The following is a 14,182-nucleotide window of genomic DNA, read 5'->3' on the forward strand; positions in this document are numbered from 1 at the left end:
TGCCTGGAATTTTCGTCAAAAGTTTGCGATCGCTTCGGCTTCGTTACAACTCGGAATGAGCTGAAATTTTGACACAACGTAGCCTGTATGTTAGCTTTACACAGAACCAAAAAAATCACAATTTGGCCACCGGACGCGCCCTCACGCGCCGCCGCAATGAACCCTGTCTGATACCACTTGATGTGATTTTTGTTGGCGGTTCGAACTATTTTTGTGTTTTATGATTTTATGGACGAACAACAATAAGATAAAAGGGATAGGCTCTTAAATCGCAGTTTAAGAGGTTCTCTTGTGAGTCTCGGCTCCAAGATCACACAAAGTCGCGGTTTGTGTATTTGAACACTCAGTTCTATGCAAGCATAAGCTTCACTTATTAATCTAAACTTCTCTACTTTATTATGATGGCCGAATAGCCTTTATATACTACAATACTTTTCCTAAACCTACTAGGACTAGTAAAGCTTAAAGATAAAAGATAATTAACCTAATCACAGCCTAATCACAGCCTAACCCTAATAGTTATTAAGACTCAATGATAAGGAATTAGACTCCTACTCATAATAGGATTCCTTTATCATTTACACACTTACTTAAATAAAACCCTAAATTACATAGAATTCTAAAGAACTAGAACTCTACATAATTATTATTCCATTTCAAATTACTTATAGAAAATGATCATATCATATATGTATCATCCTCTCCCTCTTGAAAAACCTCCTTGTCCTCAAGGGTCTTCTAAACAAGGCACCAAATCAACTCCCCAAGTGTTGCACATATGCCACGCCCCAATAGAACCTTGTATGTGTCGAACCCAATCTTTTTAACAACCTTGAAAGGACCCTCATCCATTGGTTCATCATTCTTATGATCAATGTGCAGCTTTTGAGCACTAAGGGAAAGCCACACATAGTCCCCTTCACTTAGGCGCGAGTCTTGTCGAAGATGCAGCACACTAGCCCTTCTTTCCTTCTTGGTGCTTGCGGTCTCTAGCATCTCATCTCGACATGATTGGAGGCACACATGACCACCACCATCTTGGACACTCGATGCACTCTCCTTAGGCATAGGAATCAAGTTTCTCTTGGGCGGCAATGGCTTGAGGCCCACACGAGTACCATCTACTAGCACCGAGTACACATTACTCGACCATGGTGTAGCACTTGTCGATCATATTGCCACGGGCGCCCTAGGAGCAACGAGCAAGCAGTCATTGGAACCACATCAAACCACATCTTATCCATATAACCCCCCACTCGAAAACCTACCAAAGCCCTCTTCTTCACACGCACACCTCCCTCGTCATTCAACCAACTCAGCTTATATGGTTTAGGGTGATCTTGCGTAGGTAACTCCAATGAATCCACCAAGGAACGTGCTACAACATTGGTGCAAGAACCTGAATCTATGATGAAATCATAAATCTTACCATTGATCAAACACCTAGACTCGAATAAATTTTCACGCTGCTCATCTGTTGCATCGTCTAAGGGTGCTGCCACCAACGTCCTTCGCACAATCAATCCCTTTTTGGTCTCTGGTTCATAGATAGGAGTTGCAGCCCAAAAAGATGGATCTGCCATGTCATGCAACGTTGCTTCAGGACTTCTTTCATCCTCCCTAGTCTTCTCCCCCGACGCCTCTTCCATTTGTTGTGTCAACAAGGCAAAACGCTCCTCCAAAGTAATCAACATCCTATTAGGGCATTGTTTCGCAATATGCCCTTGTCCTTGGCACTTAAAGCATACCCTTTCCCTCATCCCTTTTGACTAGCCGCATTAGGAGGGGTTTTAAATTCCTCTTCACCTCCCTTCCCCTTGTCCAAAGTTTCAGTCTTTATAATAGAAGAAGAAGTTTCAGTTTTAGGAGTGAAGGAAAAACGAGTGCTCTTACCCTTAGCCTCCTTTTGCTGTCGTTCCACCTTTGTAGCTAGTTGACATAACTCATCAAAAGTGTTGTAGGCTTGGAGTTCCACACAATTAGCTATAGGTTTAACCATGCCACTCAACAACCTTGCCATCTTTTGCTCTTCCTCCTCCTTACATCCAACGCAAGGTATAGCTTCTCAAACTCAGTCACATATTCTTCAATAGAACGGTGATCTTGCTGAAAGGAATTGAGTCTAAGATAGAGTTCTTGCTTATAAGATTTGGGAATAAATCGTTTCCTCATCTTTATCTTCAATTCAGTCCAAGTTTTGATCTTTTCCTTCCCTTCTCGCACTCTTTGAACTTGAAAGGAATCATACCAATCCGAGGCATAATCTGTAAGCCTTAGAATAGCATGAGAGAAACGTTGTAACTCATCCATGTCCTTGTGATCAAACATTCTTTCGGTCCTCCTCTCCCAATTCAAATAGGCTTGAGGATCTTTCAACCCATTAAACTCGGGAAGGTCTCCAAGCTTAATCAATTCACTCCTGCCTTGGCGTTCTCCCTTCTCCAACGTGAGTTTTTCAATCTCCCCATGAAGTTGGAGTATGTGTTTGGCATAATTATCACTCCTAGCCTCGTTCTTTTCAAGTCTTTGAAGCAAAGCATCCAACTTTTCCATATCGGACCCCATAACAATCTGCCTGGAATTTTCGTCAAAAGTTTGCGATCGCTTCGGCTTCGTTACAACTCGAATGAGCTGAAATTTTGACACAACGTAGCCCTGTATGTTAGCTTTACACAGAACCAAAAAAATCACAATTTGGCCACCGGACGCGCCCTCACGCGCCGCCGCAATGAACCCTGCTCTGATACCACTTGATGTGATTTTGTTGGCGGTTCGAACTATTTTTGTGTTTTATGATTTTATGGACGAACAACAATAAGAATAAAAGGGATAGGCTCTTAAATCGCAGTTTAAGAGGTTCTCTTGTGAGTCTCGGCTCCAAGATCACACAAAGTGCGGTTTGTGTATTTGAACACTCAGTTCTATGCAAGCATAAGCTTCACACTTTAATCTAAACTTCTCTACTTTATTATGATGGCCGAATAGCCTTTATACTACAATACTTTTCCTAAACCTACTAGGACTAGTAAAGCTTAAAGATAAAAGATAATTAACCTAATCACACGCCTAACCCTAATAGTTATTAAGACTCAATGATAAGGAATTAGACTCCTACTCATAATAGGATTCCTTTATCATTTACACACTTACTTAAATAAAACCCTAAATTACATAGAATTCTAACAGAACTAGAACTCTACATATTATTATTCCATTTCAAATTACTTATAGAAATGATCATATCATATATGTATCATCCTCTCCCTCTTGAAAAACCTCCTTGTCCTCAAGGGTCTTCTAAACAAGGCACCAAATCAACTCCCCAAGTGTTGCACATATGCCACGCCCCAATAGAACCTTGTATGTGTCGAACCCAATTTTTTAACAACCTTGAAAGGACCCTCATCCATTGGTTCATCATTCTTATGATCAATGTGCAGCTTTTGAGCACTAAGGGAAAGCCACACATAGTCCCTTCACTTAGGCGCGAGTCTTGTCGAAGATGCAGCACACTAGCCCTTCTTTCCTTCTTGGTGCTTGCGGTCTCTAGCACTCATTCGACATGATTGGAGGCACACATGACCACCACCATCTTGGACACTCGATGCACTCTCCTTAGGCATAGGAATCAAGTTTCTCTTGGGCGGCAATGGCTTGAGGCCCACACGAGTACCATCTACTAGCACCGAGTACACATTATCTCGACCATGGTGTAGCACTTGTCGATCATATTGCCACGGCGCCCTAGGAGCAACGAGCAAGCAGTCATTGGAACCACATCAAACCACATCTTATCCATATAACCCCCCACTCGAAAACCTACCAAAGCCCTCTTCTTCACACGCACACCTCCCTCGTCATTCAACCAACTCAGCTTATATGGTTTAGGGTGATCTTGCGTAGGTAACCCAATGAATCCACCAAGGAACGTGCTACAACATTGGTGCAAGAACCTGAACTATGATGAAATCATAAATCTTACCATTGATCAAACACCTAGACTCGAATAAATTTTCACGCTGCTCATCTGTTGCATCGTCTAAGGGTGCTGCCACCAACGTCCTTCGCACAATCAATCCCTTTTGGTCTCTGGTTCATAGATAGGAGTTGCAGCCAAAAAGATGGATCTGCCATGTCATGCAACGTTGCTTCAGGACTTCTTTCATCCTCCCTAGTCTTCTCCCCCGACGCCTCTTCCATTTGTTGTGTCAACAAGGCAAAACGCTCCTCCAAAGTAATCAACATCCATTAGGGCATTGTTTCGCAATATGCCCTTGTCCTTGGCACTTAAAGCATACCCTTTCCCTCATCCCCTTTACTAGCCGCATTAGGAGGGGTTTTAAATTCCTCTTCACCTCCCTTCCCCTTGTCCAAAGTTTCAGTCTTTATAATAGAAGAAGAAGTTTCAGTTTTAGGAGTGAAGAAAAACGAGTGCTCTTACCCTTAGCCTCCTTTTGCTGTCGTTCCACCTTTGTAGCTAGTTGACATAACTCATCAAAAGTGTTGTAGGCTTGAGTTCCACACAATTAGCTATAGGTTTAACCATGCCACTCAACAACCTTGCCATCTTTTGCTCTCCTCCTCCTTACATCCACACGCAAGGTATAGCTTCTCAAACTAGTCACATATTCTTCAATAGAACGGTGATCTTGCTGAAAGGAATTGAGTCTAAGATAGAGTTCTTGCTTATAAGATTGGAATAAATCGTTTCCTCATCTTTATCTTCAATTCAGTCCAAGTTTTGATCTTTTCCTTCCCTTCTCGCACTCTTTGAACTTGAAAGGAATCATACCAATCCGAGGCATAATCTGTAAGCCTTAGAATAGCATGAGAGAAACGTTGTAACTCATCCATGTCCTTGTGATCAAACATTCTTTCGGTCCTCCTTCCCAATTCAAATAGGCTTGAGGATCTTTCAACCCATTAAACTCGGAAGGTCTCCAAGCTTAATCAATTCACTCCTGCCTTGGCGTTCTCCCTTCTCCAACGTGAGTTTTTCAATCTCCCCATAAGTTGGAGTATGTTTTGGCATAATTATCACTCCTAGCCTCGTTCTTTTCAAGTCTTTGAAGCAAAGCATCCAACTTTTCCATATCGGACCCCATAACAATCTGCCTGGAATTTTCGTCAAAAGTTTGCGATCGCTTCGGCTTCGTTACAACTCGGAATGAGCTGAAATTTTGACACAACGTAGCCCTGTATGTTAGCTTTACACAGAACCAAAAAAATCACAATTTGGCCACCGGACGCGCCCTCACGCGCCGCCGCAATGAACCCTGCTCTGATACCACTTGATGTGATTTTTGTTGGCGGTTCGAACTATTTTTGTGTTTTATGATTTTATGGACGAACAACAATAAGAATAAAAGGGATAGGCTCTTAAATCGCAGTTTAAGAGGTTCTCTTGTGAGTCTCGGCTCCAAAATCACACAAAGTCGCGGTTTGTGTATTTGAACACTCAGTTCTATGCAAGCATAAGCTTCACACTTTAATCTAAACTTCTCATTTATTATGATGGCCGAATAGCCTTTATATACTACAATACTTTTCCTAAACCTACTAGGACTAGTAAAGCTTAAAGATAAAAGATAATTAACCTAATCACACGCCTAATCACACGCCTAACCCTAATAGTTATTAAGACTCAATGATAAGGAATTAGACTCCTACTCATAATAGGATTCCTTTATCATTTACACACTTACTTAAATAAAACCCTAAATTACATAGAATTCTAACAGAACTAGAACTCTACATAATTATTATTCCATTTCAAATTACTTATAGAAAATGATCATATCATATATGTATCACTAATTATGAGCCTATAAGCTGGAAATGCAAATGTAGGATGTCATTCTATAGTCCTTAACTTATATATTTTTTGTTACTCTAGATAGATAAAATTTTGTGCTCAGTCAATGTTTCTTTTTCTGTGTTTTGCCTCAAAAGTTCAATTAGCTTTGTACAAATCAGATAATTCAATTTGAGACTTGAAGCAAATAAATGTAAATGTATTAATACTCTGTTTTAAATCGGTTCTCATGTTTACCGAATGTTATGAATCAATGCAAAGAATACATCAATGGTGATCACATCACTACTACATAATCCGTACCTGTACTCACAGTTCTTTCGATCCTCTGTTTTTGTATGGTCTAGAATGTCAATCAATAAGAAATTGGCTCATTACAGAGACACATAACATACCCCATTATATAACAAGCTTGTTCAAGGGAAAAAAAAATTTCCAAAACAGAAAATTAAAATTTAAAAAAACCACGAGTTTGAAAAATAAATCAAAGGAAATTAACCAAGTCAAACTCTAGAAATCGATTAGAGGAAAGGAAAGAGAATTTACCAACTTTGTAATTGCTAACTTTCTGTCAAACCAAATTACTTTAGCCATAAATCAATACAATACTTCAGATCCAAAAATTCCTAAAAGAAACGAAACCATAAACTCATGTGAAGGTGGAAGATAAAGAAAGAATGAAATAGAGAAAGTGGAAGTCGTAAGTAATGGGTTACCCCTTACCCGTCCAAGGTAGTGTTGGCGGATCTAATGAATGTAGTGTGGCTTCAAAAAGACTTTGATTCTCTTTGGCTGGTCCATTAACAACGGTTGAAGGCAGTGATGAAACTATTCTTACATCATCTGCAAGCATCTGTTTGAAGTTCTCCCAGCTGAATATATCTGAAAACTCGCTAAATCATGAACAAATAAATAACACGGTAAAAAAATTACATTAAATTACAATATTTCAGATCTCAATTTCCTTCACAAGATCAAACACACAAGAAAAGGAAATCAATACTCTAATTCAGAAATCGCAATTTGTAGAGCAACGCAGCCCAGAATTTGCAAAAAAAGTATCAAAAACTAAAATCTATCAAAAACGTTGTCCGTTCCTTCAATTCAAATTAGATTAAAGACTTTAAAAAGTAAAAATGCAAAAATCAAAAAGAAAAATCAAGAACCCTTACTGATGATATGACAAACGCAAGAACCGAATTAGCATCAATAAAAAGCCAAAGCAAAACAGAAATCTACAATTCATATTGAAGAATAGAGCAAGAATCGGACCTTCGATGTTTCTAGCGATGTTAACTCCATAGCAATGGCAAAAAAAAACAGAGAAAGAAGAGAGAGAAACAGCAAGAGAGGCGAGTAAGAGGAGAGAGAAAGGAGAGAGGCAAGTAAGAAGAGGGAGAAGAAAACATTGTGTGGCTGAGATGGAAGGAGTAGATGGAGAGCTGAAATTGCCCTTTACATGCTTTGACATGCTAATTAGGTCTAGCATGAAAAAGTCTGAGGCGTAAAAGGTATGGAGTATGTTATGACCCTCGCTTAAGATATAGAGTTAACATCAGATAAATGTCTTCCAGCTACCCAAGCACACCAGTCACTCATTGAAGTATGAAGTCATCATACACCTTGCATTTCCAGGTATAGTTACCATGAAATACAAAATGTGCACATTTCATATTAGACTACTTTCCCCACCGAAGTATGCATAGGAAACAAGCTAAAAATTAGCAGCAGCCAAGAGTCTAGTACTTGCTCAAGGTATAGAGACATAGAGTTACCAAGGGGACAAAACACTCCTAATTTGTAGACATAGGAACCCCCTGCACAGCAAACAACCCCCCACACTCCCTGTGCACAGACTCTCTACCTGGACCCCTTGCATAGGCTACCCTGCACCCCCTACAGCCTCCTGCACTCCCTGCATAGTCCCTCCCACCTGCACAGCCTGCACCGCCAGCTCACCCCACACACATGCACCTCCCTGTCAACCTCCTCCACCCTTGCACACCTTCAAGAGTATGAAAGATAGATTCACCTTCAGAGTAGCTATGATAAAACAAATTCGAATAGAAGGGTCACAAATTTATGTCTGATATTTCCTATATGAATGCGCCAGTTGTGTCTTATTCGCGTTCACCCTTAAAAGAATCGGTCATTCACAGAGAAAAAACAGTTTGGAATGAGCAAGCAAGAAGGGCTAACATTGATGATCGGAAAATATATTTTCACAGAAGAGAGGAACTTTGCAGAAGTTGGAAATTTGAAAGAAACTGAGCAACTATATGAAAATCTGAGTTCATGTTAAGATCAGTTTGAATGTAGCAGAAGGGGCATATTATCTCAGTTGCTGATTTATATCTTGTTTGTTTTGCTTTTTTTTAAAGTTGTATATGAGATTACCAATGACATCTTAACCAACAGGCTGAGATTAGGTTATAGTTGTAATAGGTCCTTCGTTTAAAATTTTCTCATTTAACATGTATTAGTGCACAAACTTTTCAACATCATTAATAGGGTGTTCAGAGTGAATTTTGAACACAGGACCTTTAAAAAGAATGGAAGGTTGTAAATTTTCTACAAAGGAGAATATATCACATATTTTCTTTCACCAGGTCTATTCAATACTATAAAATACTAATTCTGGCCCTTAATAGGGATTTTGTTAATTTTTTTCAGTGTCAAACTTCATAAACGTTGACCAAAGATTCTCACCAATCAGATTCAACTTATAATTTTCTAGCTTAAGTCTATGTGCGACCTTGAGTATAAAAAGCTACTTGAATTACCCACTTCCAACCCCTCAACAATTAAGCATAAGAGGTTTCTAAAGTTGAAAGACCAAGACAGCACATCGATATTACATTGCATATTTCTGATTTTATTAGCACTTACGCAATAGACAATGTTGCTAAAGTCTAAACCCTTTCTAGCCTTTGCATTCACGACCTCTATTCCTCCATCTTGTGTTCTCTTTGTAAGAGCTTCAATGTCTTGATATGAGAGATTGGCTTGTGGGAAAGCCTAACAAGAGAAACACGCACATTCACACACTTAGAACCAATAACATGGAAAGATAAAAATGAACCCAATTATTTACCACATAGTATAGAGGTGGAAAGGCAGGGGAGAGAATGGGGAGAAAAGCAACAAGGTCCATGAAAATACCTGAGAAAACCATGGTAGAAAGATTATGCCAGCTTGTCCTCCAACAACATGCACATGAACCCTGCAAGTAAACATAAAAGGTAAGACATTAGCAAAATCATTACTGCAACTACGGGTCACTGATAAAAATGTGTGACCATAAATTTTAAAATCTGTTTCAATATAGGGTCACATTTATGTCTGATATATCTAGTAAATTTGTGACCTTATATCTCGTAAAATCAATCACATTGCTCAAAGATTGAATCCTTCGAAACACCCACTAATTGCTAAAACTGGAAACTGGAGACAGAGAACATACCAACAGGCAACAGGGGGTACAGAAACAATCTAAATCATTCACACATAGTTGTTCCTTTGAATCTACAAAAATATACAAATCAACCAAATTTAACACATAAAAGTGAAAGCTTAAGAAATCAAATAATAGGAAACTTTTGAAAGAAATACGGAAAAATTGAGTAGCATGCAGCAACATGTAAAACCTAAGAATAAACGAAACTCCAAAATTTTACAAAAGCAAAACCATTCACAAAAGAAAAAGTGGGTTGATATTTTTAAAAAGGGAAAAATCTTACAAGCAAACAATTTAAGCAAATGTTGAGATGCTTTAAAGGGTAACTAACTTGATCTTTGAAGGGGTGGTTATATAATCGAGCTTTTTTTAGCCTAAAATTGGTGGGAGAGTCACTTAAATATTTAAAATTTTGAACCTGTTTCCCTCATGTCACCTTTTTCTCACTATAATAGTGTAGGGAACGTACTCCTACTTTTAAAAGGTCTAAGATACCAGACAATAGGAAAAAAGGAGCTTACTTTCAAACAGATACCATGTCGTGTGGTGAGATTAATAAAACATAAAGTAATTGACACCTTTATGTACTGGTAATCAAATATAGTCTCAATTGCACTTTGAATGACGCCGCAAACGTGGCATACATAGCCTATATCATCTTTGAGAACATATGAATGATCACAGCCCTCATCCTCTTCCGCTGAAGGTTCGTCACCTGATTGATCAACTGGAACATCCTACAAACAGAAACATAAGGAACAAATTATATATAATTGTTCAACAAAAGGATTTCGGCAATAGTAATTAGAGGTAATGAATAAACCAAGAAACTGCTGGAAGGAAAGGGCCAAGGCATGATGAATGCATGAGAAAAAGCCTAATATAATGCAACATCAATTTTCAGGAGGCAGTCATCGACATACAAATCATTACGGGATCAAAACTTCAAATACTGTCTCCTCATCCTTTCGCATGGTCTGGAAGCTAGTATATTATAGTCAACAGTTCTCTTTCTTCAATTATATTGAACAAAGAGAAAACCTTTACCCAAAAAAGAAAAGAATGGTGTCACCAAGCCACCAATTCATTTCTTATAATCAAACTATCATCTTATCAAACTTGTGAAGAATTTTCAGGATAAAATTTAAAGTAAGCTGGAATTTATCAGGTGGCACAAGGTATTCAAAGGAAGTTGATATATGCATCCTCCTGCCCTCAAATTCAGCAAGAATAACAATAACAATATAACTAACTTATTCTATAGATATTCTTCACGCAGCAACATAAGGAAAAACATTGATCTGACCACCAGTATGGCAATATATATCAATTACAACCATTATGAAGACAGTTGATAGTAATTGCCCAGGAAGATGCTAAAAGGTAGAGCATAAAAATAAACAGGTTATCATATGGGAAGAAGATTTAGTACAAAGCAGGATAGTACATATATCAGAGTAGGGAACAACCTGTTAGTTGATGCTACTACAACAAATTGGGGTGCAGTTGATGTGGGCCGATTTGCGTCCATAAGAGTAAAAAGTTAGGAGGCCAATCGAGGATCTTGTTCTCTTCTGCATTTAGAAACATAAGATTTATTAACGGTGCCAGGACTTTGCTCTAGGGTGAGCAATCTCAATTCTTTCTTTTGCATTTATGTCATGCTCAATTAATGTAATCATATTGCTGAGTATAGTGCTACAGCAGCACCCATACTAAATCCTCCAATACCAAGTTTAACTGTTTAAAAGAAGGCAACAGATTAACAGATGTAAGAAATATCTTGTCTTGAATTTTGGTTGGATTTTTGCGTGATGATTGACATTCATTGCAGACTTTTTTTGCAAATCATATGCACAATTTCTGTTGCTCATATAATTGACGTTTTTTCAGTGAAAGAAGTTCAGACAGTTACCATCGGCAGGTTCTGTTCACAACAGATTTGCAATATGTGCTACTGAAGCATCCAATCCCTCAAGATCGTCTTGACTATCCTCAGAAATCTCGGTTACATCAATACCCTATATAATAAAGGAACTTAATAAGATAATCTTGTTCACAGCAGAAGCTAAAATTATAGTATGAGAATGTTCAGGAAAGCATGGCTTACATGCTGTGCATGCAAATCCACCAAGTAAACTCTGCGATTCATTCAGAAATTTCCTGAATTCAACAAAATTGGACTTCCTAAAAATAGCAAATAGCACAAACATTAATGAATGAAGGTCCGGTGATAGATCACTTCACAAACCCTATCAGCAGGCTAAAATCACCAAAGTACGAAACCCTAGGTACCTGCAATTGACGTTGAAACTGCTGCAAATTTTGCTGATGTTGCTGCAAATTCTGCTGTTGTTGCGAATTATGGTTATGTGATTCCAAATTTTGTTGCTCATGTTGCCGATGATCGTTCTGCAACCCTACCTTTTTAGGAACCCTAACTTTTTCGAGTTTGAGAACGAATGCGATGAGAGCTAGTGGAAACCCTAAGTTTTTCGAGCTAGATCCAAATTTTGAGAACGAATGCGATGAGAGAAAGGAAATCCGTCCAGATGCTTTTCGGAGTGAGATAGATCATAGAGCAAAGTGCAACTTGTTAGGCCAATCTCTGATTCATATTACCCTAAACGCCTAACCCAAAGCAAAACACAAATTAGAAAAAGCAAAGTTAGAGGAAAAAACAAGGATCTGAAAAATACAAAAAGAACATATGATTTGAGACGCGAAAAACCTAATTATATGAAAGAAATCTAAGTATCTAACCCTGGTGTGGACGATGTGGTTTTCATTTGGACGATGGTTCCGTCATTTTCGAGAGTTGATGGATGATCGAATGATAGCAAGGTAGTCAAACCCTAAGTTATCGCCGGAGAGGGATCAAAAGCGACTAAAGAAGATGGCAAAGCAGAGGAATCGCTATTGGTGGAAGCGGGAGTGCAGCTCTAGGGTTACAGTTTCGATTCGAAGAGGAAAGGGGATGGATGGTAGGAGAGAGACTGACAGACGTGGAGAAGAGGAGAGAAAGGAGGGAATGTGCGGTTCAGATGGTAAGAAAGATGGAGGGTTGAGATTTGCCAAGGCTTAGGAGTAGTGATTTTCATGCTTTTGTGACTCATAACACTATTCAAAGGAATAGTGTCAAACTTCTAACTTTTTAAGGGTCTAAGATCTAAGATTTGGACCTATCTTTTTATATTATATAATAGCGATTAATTATGAAGGTAAAAAGGTTTATGCAAAATATTATTCAAGAATTAAAGTACAACATATCTCTATTATCTCTATTACATAAGGGAAGGGGGAACCTATGATGTCCTCTTTTGAATGGACTATTTTGCCCCCCTTCCCTTACTAAATAACAAAAACAATATCAATACCGAAATAGGGTTCAAACAAAGCCATCGAAAATTAAATTTCAACATCACTCACAAATCACTTATATCAGGAAACTTTACATATCACTCAAAGAATTGAGTAAATCACGTTGAAGAAATCACGCAAATCACTCACATGATCAGAAACTTTACAAAAAACTTAAAATTAACTTACAAACTAAAACTAATATAATAGAACGTCAATATATACAAAACATTCACAAAATTCACTTACAAATCATTGTTCTCAAAAACCATTCACAATTACATACTCACAAAAATTACATACTCACACATTCGTCCCGGCGATTTTCGAACTTTCAAACAGGTACATAATTCTTTTAATCTTCAAAGTTATTTCACATTAGTCGATTGTTATGTAGTTGAAAAAATGGATAATAGCAATTAGTTGAGAAGGACTTTTATATAATTTGATTCATTTTCATATAAAATCAGAAAACAAGATGTGTATGAAATTTGATTCATTTTCATATAAAGTAACAATTTCAGTTCTTTTTTAGTAAAATTCCAATATAAAATTTTTGCCCAAAACTTTTGCAAAATATCCATGTTTAGTTAAAAAGGGTATGTACTCTTCGGACCGTAAATACTATTCTCAATTAAGATAGGTGAATAATAACTTGGCTCTAAAAATTGCTTCCTCTCAAAAACGATGATTAAGAATATTTTTGCAATAAGTATAAAGTATGAATAAAAGGAAATGAAAGAAAAAGAAAAAGTAAAAATAAAAGAAGTAAAAAGTGGGAGAAAATACAAAGGAAAAAGAAAACAAAAAAACCGAAGAGTACAGCAAAAGCCAAAAGGAGTGAAAAAAAAGGAAGTAAAAAAAGGAAAAAGAAAATAGAAATAGAGGAAGGAAATCAGAAACTGAAGCATCAGACCTCCTTTTTGCGAACAAGTTTTCCAAAAATTCATTTTCAGAAAAATAAAATTACATTAATTTGCGAAATCAAAATGTGTATGATAAAACCTTAAAATTTTATTTCAAATATAATTGAAACTCAAAATGTTAAAATTTTAAAAAGGATAAAAATTAAAAATTACCATTTCATGTGAAAGTAGATTGTGTATGAAAAACTTAAAATTTCATTTCAAATATAATTCAAACTCAAAGTATTAAAATTAGAAAAGGAGAAAAATAAAAATGACCATCTCATGCAAAATCAGATTGTGTATGAAAATTTTAAAATTTCATTTTAAATATAATTGAAACTCAAAGTGTTAACATTTAGAAGAGGAGAAAAATATAATTGAAACTACTCAAAGTGTCATCGCGTGCATAAAAAGCTAGTATAAGGGAAGGGGGGAGCTATGATGTCTCCGGGTGAATAGACTATGTTATCCCCTTCCCATTCTAAATTACAAATTCACTTACAAATCAAAGGAGGTTCAAACAAAAATACCAAAAATATAATTATAACAATCACTCACAAGTCAACTAAAATCATAAAATTGCATAATTTACGTTATGCAAATCACAAAATGAGTAAACTTTACAAAAACTTAAAAATTCAC

The 14,182-nt window shown here is 37.3% G+C and overlaps 2 long non-coding RNA genes across 2 annotated transcripts; both read right to left on the bottom strand.

The window, feature by feature from the left end:
* Positions 1-8,727: 8,727 nt before the first annotated feature.
* Positions 8,728-10,005, bottom strand: LOC130589418 (uncharacterized). Its single transcript, XR_008967077.1, has 3 exons — positions 9,851-10,005; positions 8,978-9,340; positions 8,728-8,833 (listed from the first exon to the last, which is right to left on the bottom strand). It is a non-coding gene; the product is annotated as an uncharacterized LOC130589418 (long non-coding RNA).
* Positions 10,006-11,186: 1,181 nt separating this feature from the next.
* LOC125499580 (uncharacterized) lies at positions 11,187-11,900 on the bottom strand. The gene is made up of 3 exons (XR_007276524.2): positions 11,568-11,900; positions 11,383-11,459; positions 11,187-11,293 (listed from the first exon to the last, which is right to left on the bottom strand). It is a non-coding gene; the product is annotated as an uncharacterized LOC125499580 (long non-coding RNA).
* Between the last annotated feature and the right edge of the window lie 2,282 nt (positions 11,901-14,182).

Source organism: Beta vulgaris, chromosome 1 (genome assembly GCF_026745355.1).
Source record: "Beta vulgaris subsp. vulgaris cultivar EL10 chromosome 1, EL10.2, whole genome shotgun sequence".
NCBI classification, from domain to species: Eukaryota; Viridiplantae; Streptophyta; class Magnoliopsida; order Caryophyllales; family Amaranthaceae; genus Beta; species Beta vulgaris.